Source organism: Saimiri boliviensis, chromosome 4, assembly GCF_048565385.1.
Source record: "Saimiri boliviensis isolate mSaiBol1 chromosome 4, mSaiBol1.pri, whole genome shotgun sequence".
Classification (NCBI taxonomy): Eukaryota; Metazoa; Chordata; class Mammalia; order Primates; family Cebidae; genus Saimiri; species Saimiri boliviensis.
Genome location: NC_133452.1, coordinates 15,230,124 through 15,248,146, shown reverse-complemented (window position 1 = coordinate 15,248,146; position 18,023 = coordinate 15,230,124). Strand labels below are relative to the sequence as shown.

Sequence of the window (18,023 nt, the reverse complement as noted above, 5' to 3'; positions counted from 1 at the left end):
ACACACTGCCGAGCCCGTCCTCTCCACGCCTCTGTACTGTTCCGAACATTTCTGCTTTTCAATACCCACCTTCTTCAGCGAGGAATCATTACATGTGCACTTGCAGTGATGCCATCAGGCACTTACGATGTATATTAAATCTTCCCAGAGGCCGGGCATGGTGACGCATGCCTCTAAATCCCAGCACTTTGGGAGACCGAGGTGGGCAGATCACTTGAGGTCAGGAGTTCAAGACCAGCCTGGCCAACATGGTGAAACCCCGTCTCTACTAAAAATACTAAAATTAGCCAGGCATGATGGTGCGTGCCTATAATCCCAGGTATTCAGGAGGCTGAGGCAGAAGAATCACTTGAACCCAGGAGGCAGAGGTTACAGTGAGCCGAGATCGTGCCACTGCACTCCAGCCTGGGTGTCAGAGTGAATCCCTGTCTAAAAAAAAAAAAAAAAAAAAATAGAAATCATCCCAGAAAGCCATGGTCATAAAAATACTTGCCAGAATCCCATAATAAATTTTACTTACATTTCAAGTTCATTTGTTGAGACAGAAACATTTGTTTCTCTTATTTGGCAACAAAGAAACCTGCACATTTAGTGTGTGTTAGCACATGTGCATGTGTTTACAGATCATTTGTACAGGTCCCCATAATTTGAGTGAATTTGTATCATTTTCTTTTTGTTCACCATTGTGATCTCTGTGCCTTTATCACATAATTGCCAATTTGCTATGGACAAGAGCCGATCCGGTTACAACCTGGCAAATCTTATCCAGATTTAAGAAAATGACTCTGTAACTTTAGTCTTGTTGCTGTTGAGAGTCAAATGATGGAGCTTATCTTCATTGCCTTTTTCTTTCTTGGGTAGCATTTAAGTCAACTTTTTTCTGTAAGTCAGCTTTTAGGTTTGCATAATAAACTCATTAACAAAACCCTTAGAATAATCCAAAGTAATAGATGATATCTTGCCACTAGTTTTGTTTTATGTGGACCGTTCACACGTTTCCCCTCTATCCAAAAGCACAGTAGAAAGATGAAAAATATTTCAGCCACCTTTCTTGTCACACATGGCAACAGGATGCCTTAAAAATATATCATATGATATCTGGCGGGGTGGCTCATGCCTTTAATCCCAGCACTTTGGGAGGCTGAGGTGGGCAGATCACCTGATGTCAGGAGTTCGAGACCAGCCTAGCCAAAATGGTGAAACTCTGTCTCTACTAAAAATATAAAAAAATTACCCAGGCATGGTGGCGCATGCCTGTAGTCTGGCTACTCCAGGGAAAATTCAAGAGAATTGCTAGAACCCAGGAGGCGGGTTTGCAGTGAGCTGAGATTGCACTATGGCACTTCAGCCTGGGTGACAGAGCAAGACTCCATTTCAAAGTAAAAAAAAAAAAAAAAAAAAAAAGCATTCATTTTAGGGTCAGACTTTCTACGTTTAGGTCCCATCTCTCCTACCAGACATGTGTCTTAGTAAAGTTACTTGGCGTAGTTATTTAAATTAATCCAACTGGTTGAATTATACAACTAGATAGTAGGCTCTTAGAGAATGCTTCCATGTTTTTATACTTAAATGTATTTTTCAGCTTTTATGCGATTATTTCTTAAGAAAGCCAACAGGGAAAAACAAAAAAGATACTTCTTTGACCTTAAGACAGCAAAAGATGTGAAAACATGGAGATGTGTATTTTCAGAATTCTGTACCCATCACTCTATCATTTAAGATTTTAATGGACTTCAAGATGCTAGTAGAGATTTTAAAATTTCTCTGGACCTGATTCTCAACTCCAAGCTGAACAAGGACCACAGGCACCCAAGTGTAGGTATTTTGTAAGCCGCAGCTTGAGATGGTCGTACCTGGTTATGCTCTGTAAGGAACTAAGAAGGCAGGACCACACGAACCTATTAAAAGTTAGCACTTGATGGCCTTCTTTTTAGACACGCTCTCCTGAAGTCCTTTTAGCCTAGATGTGAAGGAACCAAGGCCCAACAAGTTTAGGTGACTGTGTGAGTCACTGGCAGAATCATGTGTGGAGCCTGGGTCTGCCGACTTCAGGACAGGGCTGTCTCCTGAATCATTCCAGCATTCATAGAGCAACAAATGGGATAACTGCATAACATGATTCTTCCTGCTCTGTTGGAAGAAGGCATGGCATTTCAGAGCACAGAAATTCATCAAACATTGAAATATTTGCTGTTGTATTGACACCACCTTTTCTTTAGCAATGATCTTGGAAGAAAACTAGGAAAAATTATTCCATTGACCAGTGATGACCAGTTATTATTCCTTTTGTCAACAGGCAAGATGATGATGAATGAAGTCCTGGCAGCTTCCTGTGTCCCAGGCCTTGTAGAAATAAATGAGACAGACGTGCTTCAAAGTGCTAATGTCCATCACATCGGATCTTGTTTAAGGAAGCGTTAAAAGGAACCCGCCGTTCCCTATTGAGAAGGCTCTGTGCTCTCAGGCATTGTTTCTGATTGAATCCAGAGGTTGCAAGCATGCCTCCCTGTATTACCTGTTGGAGCAGGTTTAATTTTATAAATTTTAAATACAAACTCTATGAGTTTCTAGTTCATAATCGTTCTTTTTTGGGATCCACTCAGATGAACAATATTGCATCTGTAAGAGATACCCACTTCCACAGGACCAGATTTGATTGGAATATCAGTGGCAACAAACTCCATCTGTAGCATCATCCCGTACCAGTGGTGGAAAGGACAGATGGCAAGGAGACCCTTCGGGGGGAAAAAAAGTCATATTGTGTTGGACCTACAGATTACTAGAACCATAGCTTTAGGGAACCAAGGCTCTTTCCTTGAACACAATCTCTGTAGACTGTGTAGTTCTTGATTGGTGGCTTTAATCCATTATCGTTAGGTATCCCCTTGAACATTCTCAAACACTGAAAGTCTTAAGCTTTCATTAAAAGAGAAAAAGTAAATGCAGCTTTCAGAAAATCCGGGGTTCCATATAGTCTTCTGAGTGTTTCTCTTCAGCCTGGCTGTCCTGTTGTTAGAAACAGCAGGTACCTGGGTGGTAGACAAGAAGCCTTGTGGGATAGTAAGGAAATGAGGGTGAACAAACACATCACATCGTATCGTAAACACACTTTATAAGTACATTTCTTCTTAGCTTCTTACTCAGGCAGAGATTATAAAAGTTTGCTGCAAGTATCCAGAAATTGTGTTTTGGAAATTATCAGTGTTCACCATACCTGCAGGGAAGAAAGAAATGACAAAAACTCCAATATGAATACTCTTTACACCCAAAAGAATATTTTGATCATTTTTTTTATTTGTTTTGGCTCTGTCAAAAATTAAAGTGCTTGGAATGCTGTAGTCTGTGGTCTCTTGAAATTTAATCAGTGAGAACCTAACATTTCCACAGTATGCTGTCACTTTGGACATTCATAATAAAAATGGAAATCCATTTTGGTTGTTAATCATTTATTTTGCTGTGTAGTGTAGTGCATCTTTTGCGGTCTGTCTGTGCCTAGTAACCAAGCAATTTGTATGTCTAGTGATGTAGAGATACATTCATAGTTCAAGGCTTTCACGGTTTTTTTTTTTCTATATTTGAACAACCACTCTTTTTATTTATTGAAAGGCCAAGAAATTTTTGAATGCCAAGGTCTTTTTGAAATGTATCCTATAACAAGGATTCAGATTAATTCCTGAGGATTATACCTAAGCTTTCTTGAGTTTCTCCTTACAACAGATTTTCTATTAAATTGATTAGAATGATATTTTCTGTCAAGTAGTAAGTAGAAAACTAGAGAATGCTATAGGTAATATAGTGGCAATTACAAAGTTTTCAATAGGATCTTTTTTGTTTGACTCTCTGCCCAGTAGTGTTGGAGTATTGTTTTATGTATTCCATCATATTGCAATAATAAAACATCTCCAAAGAAATAGACATGTGAATCCAAGTAGAAAACTTAGGTCTTGCGTGGCGCTTCTACCAAATTTGACATGGCAATGAGAAAAGATCCCTTTTCTTCTCTTTTGTAGCTAAACCTGCAATTGGCAAACATCCATCTTGCTCCCACTTCCCACCCCCCACCCCCTACCCCCAAGCCACCACCCCCCATGAAGGAAGAGGATGGATTTGTCACTAACCTCACCATTCTAGTGCACATATGAGCAAATAATTTGGGAAATTAAATTGGGAAAAAAAAGTTTCTGAGGTGCTTTTCAATGGATAGGGTGAAAGGAGAAACAGAATAGCAAATGAAGTTAAAAATAGGATCATTCCTTCAGTGCTGGGTGCATATGCCATCAGTACTTAGCTGGAGGTGCTTTTCCAATGATCAGGTGCACATGAAGGCCCATCTGTTGGAAGAGTAATCTTTTTAAAATCCCGAGGCAGCATAATAGGGGCAGAGGTTGATGGTTTTGTTCCCTGGATGAATTCCCTTTTCATATGCTCCTGTTCCCTTCCGCCTGCGCATCTGGACAGGCTCTCTGTGTGAATCGGCATGAATATTGAACAGTCCACCCTCCATCCCTGCTTCGGTCCATGGCAAAGGAAAGCTTTCACAAGTCACAGTTCTCCAGGGACTTGAAGCATTTCGAGCTGGTCTTTAAAACAGTATTAAGTGACTTTGACAAACTGAAGCTATTTGGTATTTGCACAGTTAGAAAGAATCCCCCAGGGTGGTTGTTTGGCTTTGTGAGTAAATGCTGGCCTCTCACTTGAATTCCAATACAGAGATCTCATTCAAATGAGCTGGGTGTCTTATTTCTTTGTGGTTAATAAATTCCTCATAGAGGGGGAAAAATCTATTTCAGAATGGCCTCCACAAAGGAATTACACGTGAATGATTACTTTTATCCATAGATGATTACTTTTACATACGGATAATTACTTTTATCCTTTGCATTTTAAATGACTTAAAAATATAAGCAGTTAAGAAAATTGTGAAGTTTGATGCTTCAGAAGAAAGCCTCCTTTCATTCGTTAATAGTGATTTCCCCAAATCCACTATTTCTGTGTCTGTATCTGGATATTGAAGAACATTCCAGACTATGGTAGTGGCATCAAATCCAACCATTTTTATGGCTGAGCTTTCTCTTGGAGGACTCTTTAAATTAGATTACAGAGAGAGGCAGCCTGGCACCGGGTTTAGATTGGCTCATAGTTACTGTTTTATAGTTGTTTACTGTACCTTTTAGTATCTGTGAAAAATACTATATTTACTCCTTTTATTTCTTCTGAAGCACCCATCTCTTTCAAAACTTTTTTTTATTATCATAGAAAAACATTCTACCTGTAAGGAAATAAAATGATGCTCGTTTTCATCCATTCTTACATTATTACAAAACTAAATTATTTCTAAATCCTGTAAGATACAAATAAATTGCCTATGATTTAGATGTTTTAGGAAAAAAGATTGCAAACTAGAAAAAATATACAGGCATTTTTAATCCGAACTTTTAAAAATATAAGTTCAAGTACTGTACTCAGATATATTTTCTAAAAAGATATCATTCATAAAATTAATGCAAATTTTAAAATCTACTGAAGGATCCATAGTGCTAGAAATAAATGTGGCTTTCAGATGGCCATGACTCTCAGCTTGCACAGCTGGGAAAGAGTCTGAATATGCCTCTTTTTAATTTTGCCCACTTGATCATGGGATGGGTAGAATACTATTGCGTGGAAGCAATTGCTATTCCAAAGATTTTTTGCAAAGCTTTATGAAGACTGTGACAAATATTACTTTGTATCTTAAAGGACCCTGCGTGGAGAGTTGCACTGATACTTAAAAGCTCCCACACACGGTGTCACACAGGCCGAGAATCACAGCACTCAGGCATGGAACCAGGACCTCTCTGCTTCCTACTGCATTATTCCCATCTTTTCATTATGACAGAAAAAAAAAAAGACTACAAGGAAAAGGAAGTAACTTTTGCCAGAATGTCCATGCAATTGAGGGCTTTCTTTTCCCTACGTAATGTGAGTGCAGAAATGTTCATGTAATAGAGGGCTTTCTTTCTTTCTTTTTTTTTTTTTTTTTTTTTTTTTTTGAGACAAAGTCTCGCTCTGTTGCCCAGACTGGAGTGCAGTGGCACAATCTCGGCCTCCTGGGTTCAAGCGATTTTCCTGCCTCAGCCTCCCAAGTAGCTGGGATTACAGGTGCCCACCACCACACTCGGCTAATTATTGTATTTTTAGTGGAGACTGAGTTTCACCATGTTGGCCGGGTTGGTCTTGAACTCCTGACCTCAGGTGATCCACCCACCTTGGCCTCCCAAAGTGCTGGGATTATAGGCATGAGACACTGTGCCTGGCCCAAGGGCTTTTTTTTTTTTCCCCTGTGTAATATGAGTGCACTTGTAAGTGCATACATTGTGAGATTGGAGGCCATAAGCAGAGTGACCAGAATCCTCTTAGGCCACAAAAACGCAAAGGTCTCAAAGACAAGGCCTGGCTGGGGACTGCCAGGAGAGCTCGGGGACCAAGAGGCCAGCTCTGGGTTCTGCAACAAGGGCTGGGGTTCTGGTGGCCCAGAAAGTGATTCCCAGTTTCTCACTTCACGTACAGCAGGCCTGGCCACAACCGAAGCCCCGCCTTCTTCATACTGACTCCAGCCCCTGTGCTTGTTTTTTTTGTTTGTTTTTTTTTTTTTAAATTAGAATCTTGCAAATTTTTCTCTAAATACCAATATTCCTTCATTTATCCAACACGTGTATATCTAGTGCTTACTAAAATACCCAGTACTGTGCTTGAGATCAGAGATGGAACAGTGAATGAAAATTATGCTTGAGCATGTCATTAGAATGTGCATGTTCCATAGGGATACGGGTGTGTATTACATCTTAAACACAAGAGGAATGCCAAAGATGCTCACAGAGGCAGATGCAAATCACTAGTTTCACTAAAAATGACTTGTTCTTTGTTAGCTCAGCTTTCCACCATGGAAAACAGAAAACAGTTCTTACAGTTTAGTCTTTTGCGGTTTCTTAGCCAGTAACACATTTATAGTTTTATTTGGATTTGAGAACCTATATTGACTTATACTAGTGAACTCTTCTAAACCCTGAAAGGCTAGCAAGGATGCAGGTCTCACCATCCGTGAATGCTGCTGTTGAATTCAACAGAGAAGTGACCCTTTTCACCTGTAAACAGGGGTGGGGGAACTCAAAATACTTTCAAGCACAAGGACTGTGGCTTTATAACGTTTGGAAAATTACAGGCAGAATACAGGAAACTATTTCTACTATCAAACCAAAAGAATTCAGAGTTTCTCAAGAGATCTCTCTTTTTTTTTTTTTTTTTTTGAGACGGAGTTTCGCTCTTGTTACCCAGGCTGGAGTGCAATGGCACGATCGCGGCTCACCACAACCTCCGCCTCCTGGGTTCAGGCAATTCTCCTGCCTCAGCCTCCTGAGTAGCTGGGATTACAGGCACGCGCCACCATGCCCAGCTAATTTTTTGTATTTTTAGTAGAGATGGGGTTTCACCATGTTGACCAGGTTGGTCTCGATCTCTTGACCTTGTGATCCACCCGCCTCGGCCTCCCAAAGTGCTGGGATTACAGGCTTGAGCCACCGCGCCCAGCCGAGATCTCTCTTATTTAAAAAAAAAAAAGAATGTAATTCATGGAATAAGGATAGACTCTGGCAAGAGGGTGGGATAGAATCGATAGGAAGTTATTCTTTTCTGGAGTGGGTTTGGTTTTCCTGGGGCTTTCTTAGCAGTCCACAGAAACAAGGCTGGTTTTCCAGATCCCCATTGCAATTAACAGTGGCATGGAAATAGGGTTGATTGGATGTTTTCAGTCTAGTTGTATCTGACTTAGATGTTATCATTAAATACAAAAGAGAAAATTGAAGCCAATAGATCATCAGTGAATTGTAGATTTAATTCAGCATTAGCTCCTATGTTTCTCTCAGGCAGAAGGATACATCAGATGTAAGCACAGGTATTTAACTAACTGGAATATAAGACTCACATAGGTTTCCTTTGGAAATCCAAACATTTCTATCCAGTGGTAAAGGCTATAGAAAATACATGTTGCTTAAAGCAAATTATTAACTCGAGTAAGTACAAGCGTGACCACCACCTAATCATTTGCTGATTATTGTGTCTTAGACTTCAGCCAAGACATAAGCAGTGCTGTTCCTTCCATCTCACTGAAGTCCTACTTACATTCCAAGTAAAAGTAATAATTCCGCAGTGTGCTCAACCAGACCATCAGAATCTCCAAGCTGAGGATCCCCGAGATAATACAGCAACAGACTATGTTCTAGCATAGTTGGGGCTTGAGGTTTTTCCAATGGAACTCCAGTTTTTCAGAAATTTGAATTTTTTTTGTAATGCATTAACATAATGCTCTACTGGGTATAATCCTAACAGTCTTTGCTGTTGCAAAGGCCATCAGGACCTTGAGGTGCTCCAGGTCTGGGTTCATGCCCGTGGGGTTTGCCATGCTGGACCTGGGGCAGCAGCAGCACCAGGCACAGAGCTCAGTCCATAGAGCACCAGCTTCTGACATAAATCAACATTAACGACATTCCCTCTCCTCCCAAGGGCAGAGCAAAAAGCAAACTTACTTAATAGAGCAGGTGTGCTTAGCGTATTTTAGCTCATCCCTTAAACAGTCACGAAACACCAGCATCCCACTGGATTTGTCTATGCTTACATCAGGGAAGTTTCTTCTCTTACCAAATTTCTTCCATCACCAGTAAAGAAAACACATTCCTTCACTCAGGTGTGTCTCCTCTGCTCCTCTTAGCTCAAGTCTTCAGTTCGCTGCTTTTTTCATTCTTTCCCCTTGGTTTCCACTTGGATGATTTGGTAAATGTGTACAGCTGAAGATGCTTGCCGTCGCTTCCACGGTGGGTTCCAAACGTGTCTGCCTCTTAGAATCACCTGGGAAGCTTCAATAATCCTAAATCCTCTGTCCCTTCTGCAAAGATTATGATTGCTAGTGTGTGCCCTGGGCACTGGGAGTTTTAGAGGCTCTCCAGGTGGATTCTAATAGGCAGACAAGTTTGGGAATCCCTGGGCTAGAGGAAAGAAAGGTTTCTAAGACCTGGGGCTCTTGTGAGTTGTGTGATCTGGAGCAAGTCATTTAAGCTCGCCCAGGCTTGGCTTCCCTGTCTGTATGATGAAGATAGTTGTGCCAGCAGTTTTCCCATCTGCATAATGAAAATCATGTTTACATTAGGTGGTTAGTAACAGCACATGTCATGGGTTGGCACAGGGTGGGCACTCAGGAAATGATAGCCATCCTGTATCCCTAAGGTAAAATAAAGTCAAGGAAACACTTTGGATGATTAACTGAGGTCAGCTTAATGGAAATGAAAACAAGTGGGTGACAGCCAGGCTCACTGTCACATGGGACGTAGTTTTTTTTTCCCCTCAGACAGTTGAATTGTTCATCTATTTCTAGCTTGTTGGAAAGAATGATACCACCTTACACTCAGAGATAACTCTATTGTGTTCATCTGTTTTTCTAGGATGGGGTGGGTCTGCCCAGGGCTTTGTGAATAGGATCCGCCTGGTAGATAAATCCGAGGAGTATTGGGAAGTGGACTCTTTGACAAAGCCTAATTGACTTCGTGAGTCTCTGGGCACATGGCTGATCACACTTCATTGGGGTGAATGTGATTTCAATATGCAGTCTTGGGGAAGGATAGAAGGTCTATCTCATTTTATCCCAGGTGAGCAGTCTTTTACCGTGGCATAATAAGGAGAGGTTGGTGGTGTGTGAGCATCACAGAAAGAATGTCAGAGCTGAAAGGAACTCACACCATCACCTGAGCCCCAGGAGTTCTTAACAGTGAACAGTCTGAGATTATATGCAACACCTCTGACATATTTATTTTAATTTTTTTTAATTTATTTAATTTTTGAGGCAGAGTCTTGCTCTGTCACCAGGCTGGAGTGCAGTGGCACAATCTCGGCTCACTGACATATTTATTTTAGTTTTTATTTATTTATTTAATTTTTGAGGCAGAGTCTTGCTCTGTCACCAGGCTGGAGTGCAGTGGCACAATCTCGGCTCACTGCAACCTCCACCTCCCGGGTTCAAGCGATTCTCCTGCCTCAGCCTCCCAAGTAGCTGGGATTACAGGTGCACGCCACCACACCCAGTTAATCTTTGCATTTTCAGTAGAGACAGGGTTTCACCATGTTGTCCAGGATGGTCTCAATCTCTTGACTTCGTGATGTACCTGCCTTGGCCTCCCCAAAATGCTGGGATGACAGGCGTGAGCCACCACACCTGGTCTGACATATTTAAAATGTTCTTTGATGAGGGCCATCATGTCTCATCTGATTCAAGAAGTGCTTGCTAGCTCTCCAATACCAAATAATCCATTTTATGAATAAGGAACAGAGTTAAAGGAAACTGTCCAAAGCCACGTGGGCAGTTAGGAGCAAAACAGGAGTAAAACTTAGGAGACCACACTTTCCCAACCTTCACTCCCCCAGTTTTATAGCGAGTGTTAAGCATTAACTGTGGCAAGGGACTGTTTAAGCCTCAGGTTCAACTAATTCACTGGATAATCACAGTCCCAAGCAGATGGCATGCTACCAAATGAGGTTCCATTTTTCTTTACCTAAGGACATTATGTCATTGCTGAAGGTACTAGGAAGAAGGCAGAACTTCTGTCACTATTGGAAATTCTCATTATTTTAACCTACAGTGAAAAATCAGTCAGGATTGGGGGGCTAACAGAAATCTGGACAGACATAAAGGAATTTAAACCACAAGTGCAGGCCGGGAGAGGTGGGTCACACCTGTAATCCCAGCACTTTGGGGGGCCAAGGCAGGCAGATCACCTGAGGTCAAGAGTTCGAAACCAGCCTGACCAACATGGAGAAAGAAACCCCGTCTCTGCTAAAAATACAAAATTAGCTGGGCATGGTGGCTCATGCCTGTGACTTGAGCTACTCAGGAGGCTGAGGCAGGAGACTTGCTCGAAGCCAGGAGTCAGAGGTTGCAGTGAGCCGAGAGTGGGCCATTGCACTCCAGCCTGAGCAACAAGAGTGAAACTCTATCTCAAAAAAAAAAAAAAAAAAAAAAAAAAAAAGAAATCCCCCAAACAAGCAAACAAACAAAAAGCTGCAACTGCAAAATAGGCAAAGGCCTAAAGAAGAACAAAGATAGTTTGTATTTCCTTTTTTCTTTCTTTCTTTATTGCAATTTTCACGTAGGCTCGAGAGGTACATAAAGTTTTGGCAGAATGAAGGAAATTTACAGCCATCCACAGGACTATTAAACCCTGAGCTCTAGTTCAAGATTTTTGGGATCCATGGTATTTTATTTGCATTCATTTAAAATATCTCAATTTATTTAATAGATCACAGCTAATTTGTGCCAGACACTGTCTAGCACCAGACACACAACCACGTGCTAAACCTTTGTTTTGTACAAAACCTTTCCTAGAGGTTTTCATCTCGTGGAAAGAGAAAGACAGCGACATTCATGTAATATTTTGGTTGAGTTTGAGTGCCATAAAGAGCAGAGCAGGCCAGGGAGGATGAAATTGGCAAAGTGGGGAGGCTGTGGCTAATATTTCACATGTGATGGTCAGGGAGGACCTCATTGGGCAGGTCTGTTTGTGCAGAGAGCAGAAGGATGTAGGAAGGAAGCCATGATTGATCACTGAAGAAATAAAAGGGAATATGAGTTGAATGTGCTGTCTGGCACAACCGGGTCAGTTTCAGTGGTTTCTGGTATACTGGTTTTCTTTCTCATTGCCCCAAAAACATTTTTTTTTTTTTTGAGACAGAGTTTTGCTCTTGTTGCCCAGCCTGGAGTGCAATGGTGCGATCTCAGCTCACTGCAACCTCCGACTCCCGGGTTCAAGCGATTCTCCTGCCTTAGGAGGGTGCCTGTAATCTCAGCTACTCTGAGTAGAGTAGAGATGGGATTTCACCATGTTGGTCTTTTAGTAGAGATGGGATTTCACCATGTTGGTCAGGCTGGTCTCAAACTCCTGACCTCAGGTAATCTGCCTCCTTCGGTCTCCCATTGTGCTGGGATTACATGCATACTCAGCCCCAAGAACATTTTAAAGACCACTTAGCGTTCAGCTTTACAAGGAGGCTGTGCTGAGTTGGTGGGACTAGCACTATTGTGAGTTCTGTGCATTGCTGGGAAGGCTGGTGCTATCTGGGGGTCTGTAAGATAGGCAGGAAGAGGACTGGCTTTGGAGTCATCCGCATGTGGATCTCACATCCACCTCTCCCATCATGAGCTCTGTGACGATGGCATGTTATTTTATTTTTTCAGGCGGAGTCTGGCTCTGTTACTCAGGTTGCAGTGCAGTGATGCCATCTCAGCTCACTGCAACCTCCACCTCTCAGGTTCAGCTGATTCTGTGCCTCAGTCTTCCTAGCAGCTGGGACTACAGGTGCCCACAACCACGTCCAGCTAATTTTTGCATTTTTAGTTTAGATGTGGTCTCACCATGTGGCCCAGGCTGGTCTCGAACTTCTGAGTTCAGATGATCCACCCACCTCCGCCCCCCAAAGAATGACAGGCATGAGCCACTGTGCTTGGCCGGCATGTTATTTTAATTCTTTTCATGTCTCTAAAATGAAGAGAATGATAATGCCTCCCTCACAGAGTTGTTGGGAGGATTATATAGATGGATATGTTTGAAGTCTCAGCTCGTTGCTCGTGACAAAAGGCGTCTTCAATAAATGTCAATATTAATTGCAGCAGCGGCAACAGGAACAGCGCAGTGAGGGTGTGGCCCAAAGGTGTGTCCAGCTCATCGGGTTTTGTCAGAACTCACTCACTTCCCACAGTCCTTCTATGGCCAGTTGAGAGTCCACATGGTGGTACTTGTAAGGACAAAAGATGAGTTTCGTCTTTGTATGCTGTACAGTGCTCTTTACATGTGGTAAGGGATAGAGGAGCATTTCATGGAGAAGTGAATTATTGACTAAAATTCATCTGGGAAAGAGCCACAGTGGAGAAAGTTTTCCAGTAGAGAAAAATGTCTTATTAAAGTCTCAGGAAATGAATTGCTTTTTATTTAATGTTTCCCTAAAGTTCTGTGGGTTTTCTTGAGACAGAGTTTCGCTGTTGTCGCCCAGGCTGGAGTGCAGTGGTGTGGTTTTGGCTCACTGCAACCTCTGCCTCCTGGGTTCAAGCGATTCTTGTGCCTTAGTCTCCTGAGTAGCATGGACCACAACGCCTGGCTAATTTTGAATTTTGTTAGTAGAGATGGGTTTTCACCATTGGCCATGCTGGTGTCAAACTCCTGGGCTCAAGTGATCCGCCTGCCTCAGCCTCTCAAAGTGCTGGTGTTACAGGCGTGAGCCACCGTGTCTGGCCTCCCTAAAGATTTTTAATCATTGTTTTCAAATTCCGTTTTTACAGTAATGACAGTTGCATTAAAATGAAACACAGTGGCTCATGCCTGTAATCCTAGCACTTTGAGAGGCCGAGGCGAGTGGATCACTGAGCCCAGGAGTTCGAGACCAGCCTGGGCAACATGGTGAAACCCCTTCAGTGCAAAAAATGCAAAAATTAGTCAGTTGTGCTGGTGGATGCCTATAGTCCTAGCTACTCAGGAGGCTGAAGTGGGAGGATCCTGAGCCTAGGAGGTCGAGGCTGCGGTGAGCAGTGATTGTGCCACTGCACTCCAGCCTGGGTGACAGAGTGAAACCCTTTCTCAAAAAAAAAAAAAAAAAAAAAAAAAAAAAAAAAAAGAAAGAAAGAAAGAAAGAAAGAAAAGACAAATAAAGTAAACTTTTTCTACAAAGAGTAAGGATTAGCAGTAGTCCATTTTTTTTTTTTATGGTAGCTTTGAATTTCAGCAGTAAAATGTGCCTAGCATGTGGTCCCTAATATATGTATATATGTTGAGACAGGGTCTCTGTTGCATGGGCCTGAGTGCCCTGCTGTGGTGCAATCACAGCTCACCGTAGGCTTGACTTCCTGGGCTCAAGGAATCCTCCTGCCTCAGTCTCCTGAGTCAGAGGGATTGCTTGAAGACAGGAATTTGAGACCAACCTGGGCGAAATGCAGGACCTCGTGTCTACAAAAAATATAAAAAATTTAGCTGGGCCTTATGTTTAACCAAAATATACCTTGTGGCAGATTCACAGAGGCAGGTGACAAACCGCCTCCTCCTAAAATGACAACCAGAGTTAATTAAGTTACTGAGGCTTAGTTTTAATAATTTCCACTTACATATAAGGAACTTTTGAAAAAAGTGTATTTATTTATTTTTTGAGACAGGGTCTCGCTCTGTCACCCAGGCTGGAGTGCAGTGGCACAAACACAGCTTACTATAGCCTTGACCTCCTGGCCTCCAGCAATCCTCCCACCTCACCCAAGTAGTGGGCACTACAGGTGTGCACCACCACGGCCCATTAATTTTTTTTTTTTTTTTTTTTTTTTTTGTAGAGACAGAGTCTTACTTTGTTGTCCAGACTGGTCTTGAACTCCTGGGCTGAAACCATCCTCCTGCTTCGGCCTCCCAAAGTGCTGGGATTACAGGCGTGAGCCACATACAAAGAACTTTGAGATGCTGAAATGAAAGTGGTGTGGGAGCTCCAAGTACCTTGTTAGGATTTTAAAAGCCCCAGAAGATATTGGCCTTAAGGGGACAGAAGCTGCCTAGCATTAAAAGGCCCCCTGGCTTGAAGCAGGGTGGGGAGGAGACCCTGATTTCCCAGACGTGAGGCCCAGCGTGCCTGTCGAGGACAGCCTGCTGGGAACCTGTGGGACTGCTTCGAGCCACTGCCTGAATGTCTCAGGATCATGCCAGTGAAAGGTGTCATTCAAGCCAGATCCATTTCAGGCATTTGTCACCAGGACTGTGACAAGTCTTGAACTGATGGTTAGGGAACTAATGCTTATTTTAGACCCAGCCATTGGAATGTTGGCACAAAGCGTGCAGCAAAGGCAGCGTTCTGGACTTTTGCCGTTTCTGCAGCGGGCTTCCATTTCTCAGCACGGGCGGCTGTCAGGAGGCCGAGGCCCTAGGCGTCGGTTTGCACCTGGGGAGCTCTTCTTACCCCCAGAAGCCCTGATCTTTCCTCTCCTTTCATGGAACAAAGATTCCTTGTAAATTAGGGATCCCGGAAGAACACGGGGATTTCTAATCCTTAGAGGATGCTGAAAAGCTGATTTACATTTCACATTTCCTGTTGTATCTACCCATCCTAGTGCAGAGAAATGTTTGGAAAGTGGGACAAGAGAAGGGGAAATAGATGGGGCCACACGCCTGGGGGTAATCAGATCAGCTGTGTCCGAAGCTCCTCCTTCACGTGGGCTGGGTTGCCTGCACTAGCTTGCTGACGACTTTAGGTTATCTCCACCCTCTTTAGAGAATCTATCTGCTTGTGTGGAGAAAATGGTGCGGTTGTCAGATTAGACCTGAAGAAAGAGGCATGCTAATTTAATGGAATCAAGTCATTTTTATTTTTATGGAAGTCATCACTCACCCAAAACCCAGGCCCAGCCCTTCCCTCTGTCCTTATCAACAGTCTGGGCATGGCCAGCATGACTTAGGAAATTCACAGGGTCCCTGGCTCAGGGAGCTGGCTGATCCCTCAGAAGATCTTAATAAAATGCAAACGGCCTTGACTCATGTATAAAATGTGCACACAAAAACAGAATGAAAGTTCTTGGGTTAAATGGCAGGTGACTGGTCCATGAAACATTTCCTCATCCCCTCCCCACTGGGGAAGAGAACAGGGAAAGTAACTGGTGACTGGGGGACATGGGACCCCTTGGGGCTAACTGACCTCAACAGAGACCAGCCTTCTGCAAAAGTAGGCTTGGGATAGAGGGCACCAGGACTGGGGCTTTGCTGTGAAAGAAGGCACCATGTCTCCTCTCGCCTTCGTGCATACCCAGCTAGCGGCACAAACACACAAAAAGAATAGCTCTTATTCCTTTTAGATACGAATAGCATTTTAGATCCATTTCCTCACTCCTCAAAACAGATCTATGAAGGGTTCTCTCTCATAGGCTGGTGGACTTTAGAAAGGAAGGGAAACTTGTCCAGTGTCTCACCTGGTGAAAGTACTGGAGCTGAGCCCTGTGCCTGTGCACTGCAGACTTTCTAGCCTGGGATCACCCAGACAGAACCTGAGGGAAGGAAAGGTCAACAGCTGGAGGCGTGAGCATCCGAGGCTCAGAGCAGAATAGGCAAGGAGCTGGGTGAAGGGTGCAGGGCCTTCATGTGCTGGAGGAAGGTCCCAGCCAAGACTAACCCTCTTCCTCTTCTGAGATGCTGGGTATCTGGGCAGTCTGGAAGAGGAAATGATGAATGAGTTGTTGATTTAAAAAAATGGTCACACTCCGGGAATCTCAGACGCCCTTTCTCATTTGTGGGCTGCATCGTGAAGCTGCCTTGACTAGACAGAAATGTAGCCCAGGAATTCTACCTTGGGTTCCCAGTGCTGCAGTTCCTCAGGGAGGTGACGGGGAATTGGGGACCAGACCACAGGTCTCTGTAGGATCTCCTCTGGCAGGAAGGCCATTGGTGGGAATGTTTCCACTAAAACCAAGAGAGCAGAACAGTTGAGAGTTGAATGAGGAGGGTGGGAAGAAGGGGCAGGACAAACTCCAAGTACCAGGTGGGTCATTGATTCAACCTTCAACAAATACTGACGGAGGCACTGGGATACAGATCATGGTCAAGCACAGACTGTTACTCAGGAGACATATGTTCTAATGCATGAGCAACATGCATGTTACGGGCAATAAATGGGAGCTGCTCTTCTGTTTGTATATTCTAATAGAGAAAGCGACCAAGAAATGGATAAAATAAGGCCGGGCACAGTGGCTTATGCCTGTAAATCCCAGCACTTTGGGATATCGCGGCAGGTAGATTGCTTGAGTCGAGGAGTTCGAGACCAGCCTGAGCAACGTAGCAAAACCTTGCCTCTATGAAAATTTTGTTTCAAAAAATTAGCTGAGCCTGGTGGTGCATGCCTGTAGTCCCAGCTACTCAGGAGGCTGAGGCAGGAGGATCGCCAGAGCCTGGGAAATGGTCATTGCAGTGAACATAGATTGTATCACTGCACTCCAGACTGGGCAACAGAGCAAGACCTTGTCTCAAAAAAAAAAAAAAAATGGTAAAATAATTTCAAGTTTTAATAAGTGCAAAGATAAAAACAAACAAGAGGCTGAAGGCCTGAGGAATTTTTTTTTTTCTTTTTTTTTTTTGAGGTGGAGTCTCGCTCTGTTGCCCAGGCTGGAGTGCAATGGCACGACCTCAGTTTACGGCAACCTCTGCCTCCCGGGTTCAAGTGATACTCTTGCCTCAGCCTCCCAAGTAGCTGAGATTCTAGGTGCCCACCACTACACTCAAATAATTCTTTGTATTTTTAGGAGAGACGGGGGTCTCACCATGTTGGCCAGGCTGGTCTCCAACTCCTGACTTCATGATTCACCCACCTAGGTCTCCTGAAGTGCTGGGATTACAGGTGTGAGCCACAGTGCTCTGCTTGGCCTGAGGAACTTTAAGTGATATATTTAAGAACTTTAAGAATGATATATTTCTGATCGCTTCACTTCTGCTGCCGTGGGTGAAAGGTGAAAGGCAGCCAAGGAGACCAGCTAGGAGGTTCTTCCCGTAGGCCAAGGGAGCTGCCCAAAGAGGAATAAGCTGGAGGTAGAAATGAGCAAAGAGGGTGTATGTTTTTGGAGAGACCCTCCGTAGGACTTCCTGGAGGGCCAGGCATGGAGGTTGCAGGGAGGGAAGAGTCAAAGGTGACCCCGGATTTCCTACGAGCTGGGCACGGCACTGTCTTCTGAGACAAGGAAGTAGTCATCAAAGCAAAGGAGCTGGGTGGTGGGCAGCTGGGGGTCTTGAAGAGCCAGGGGGATGAGTGCACGGTAGCCCCTGGATGCGCTGGTCAAAGGTGCCGTAGGGAAAAGGAGAGATGGACATTCTGCCAAGCGTTAATCCACTGAGGTTTGCTAGATAAAGCCCTTAGCACAGTGTTCGGAACGTGGTGGTGACTCAGTAAATGGTAGCTGCTCTCCCGTGAGGAATGGGCCGGATTCCTCGTGAGAGCCAGGACAGAGTAGA

General features: G+C 43.6%; 1 protein-coding gene across 2 annotated transcripts in view; it reads left to right on the top strand.

The window, feature by feature from the left end:
* Positions 1 to 18,023, top strand: part of SCAF8 (SR-related CTD associated factor 8) — a 233,620-nt gene that overhangs the window by 178,346 nt on the left and 37,251 nt on the right. Inside the window, exon 22 of one of the 2 annotated variants that reach the window (XM_010344280.3) lies at positions 2,297 to 4,029. The exons of the other annotated variant lie outside the window; for it this stretch is intronic. The gene's annotated coding sequence lies outside the window, so the exon portion shown is untranslated. Of the gene's footprint in view, positions 1 to 2,296; positions 4,030 to 18,023 lie in introns of those variants that run through there. 2 annotated transcript variants of the gene reach the window in all.